At 41.2% G+C, this 2,069-nt stretch overlaps 1 pseudogene; it reads left to right on the plus strand.

Annotated features, from left to right (window-relative positions):
* Window positions 1-1,139: 1,139 nt before the first annotated feature.
* Window positions 1,140-1,828, plus strand: LOC110571161 (annotated as a pseudogene).
* The last annotated feature ends 241 nt before the right edge of the window (window positions 1,829-2,069 follow it).

A 2,069-nucleotide genomic window follows, 5' to 3' on the forward strand; every position in this document is an offset into this window, starting at 1 on the left:
CAATTAATCTCAACCAGGCATTGGTCCCCCATTCTATAGAGCACTCATGGGAAAGGCTATACCCTGTGAAATATATGCAATATGTGAACTGGTCAGGTGGTCACTTGTGTGGAGGAAGAATAATCACTATTTGGAGAGTAGTTGCTATTTGAAGATTTGAATTTTTGAGGTCCACAACCCTAAAGGCAGATGGCTCACTAGGACTCCACAAAATATTTTAGTTTCTGGTGCTGCCTATGCCTGTCACCAAAAAAGATCCCAATCCTGAGAATAATTATGGAAAAATGCCAATGATACTCCTGTAGCATACCAAGAGATTAATTCAAAACCAACTTAAGCTCAGGGTTCTTAAACTCTAAAAAACAAATATTGCAATGTGGGAGGTCCCTAATCCTCATGATACCAATTTGAGGCTCTCTGGAAAAAGAAATTTATAAATAAATAGGGTAGGGATAATGCCTCCAAGTATATGGAAAGAGAGAAAAAGAGAGGGAGGGAGAGAGAGAAAGAGAGAGATGAGGATTAAGGAGTGTACTCGTTGTGATGAGCACTGGCTGATGTATGGAAGTGTTGAATCACTATATTGTACACCTGAAACTAATAATACACCTGTATGTTAACTATACTGGAATTAAAATAAAAACTTAAAAAGGAGAAAAGAGGAGAGGAAGAAGGAAAAGGAGACAAAGAAGGAGGAGGAGAAAAAGGAGAAGAAGAAGAAGAAGAAGAAAAGTGGGTATAGGGAGAAGGAAAAAATGAAACAGAGGTCCAGAATCTGACCTAACTGGAAGTCCAACCATTCCTAAATGAATTCATACAAGAAAAAGATAAAGGGTCACTAATTGCCATTTGTGCTTCTACAGCATAGGTACTGAATTAATTTTAACAACTGCTGAAATGCAAAATTGGCAAAATTTCATGGTCTTAATCAATTCTGGGGATCAAATTGCAGTTATATCTCTGATCTCATTAAATTTACACATGGCGTGATAGATAATTTTATGTTTCCAATTAGAGGGTGTTTTTGAATGAGATTAACGTTCTGCAGCTGGCCTTCCGGGGCTGCGCCGTGGAGCAGAAAGAGCGCACAGCCAGGCCGGAGCCCCCTGTAGGCTCTGTCTGGGCCTCTCCTTTGGGCCATGGGGTCCTTGGTGAGGTTGCTGAGCGCAGTGATCATGGGGGTACGATGTTGTCCTGTATCAGCAACCACTTTGCACTGAAGCACCTCTCCAGCGGGGCCTGCTTCAAGACAACATGCTTCGAGGCACAGAAACTGGTGTGTTAGCCAAGATTTTCACTGACCAAGGGAAGCTCATCCCAGATGATGTCATGACTCAACTGGCCCTTCGTGAGCTGAAAAACCTTACCCACTATAGCTGGCTATTAGATGGTTTTCCAAGGACACCTCCACAGGCAAAGCCCTGGATGGAGCCTATCAAATAGACACAGTAATTAATCTGAAAGTGCCTTTTGAAGTTATTAAGCAACGTCTTACTGCTTGCTGGGTTCATCTAGCCAGTGGCCAAGTCGACAACATGGAATTCAACCCTCCCAAAACTGTGGGCATCGATGGCCTGACTGGAGAGCCTCTCATTCAGTGTGAGGATGATAAGCTGGAGACAGTTGTCAAGAGACTGAAGGCTTATGAAATCCAAACAGGGTCAGTCCTGGAATATTACCAGAAAAATGTGGTGTTGGGATGTTGGAACCATTCTCCTGAACAGAAACTGACAAGATCTGACCCTATATCTATGCTTTCCTAAGAACAAAAGTTCCACAAATAAACCAGAAAGCATCAGTTACTCTGAGGAAAAATGCATGTAACTAGTAAGATAAGCAGAGGCTCCTCATCTCTGCATTTAGAAGTTCCTTGCCCTGAGAATTGCATGTATGAATTCTTTGAAGATTATTAGTTTCACTTCTACTGATGTTATTCTGGAAATTAAGGATGTGCCAAATAAGTCAGATACTAAGATTCATCTTTTCATCTAGTGTGTTTTATCCAGTTATCTTCTATATGTGTGCAAATCAAAAACATCAGGTATGTCGTAACTTTTGAAAAATCTTCC

This window comes from Neomonachus schauinslandi, chromosome X (assembly GCF_002201575.2).
Source record: "Neomonachus schauinslandi chromosome X, ASM220157v2, whole genome shotgun sequence".
Classification (NCBI taxonomy): domain Eukaryota; kingdom Metazoa; phylum Chordata; class Mammalia; order Carnivora; family Phocidae; genus Neomonachus; species Neomonachus schauinslandi.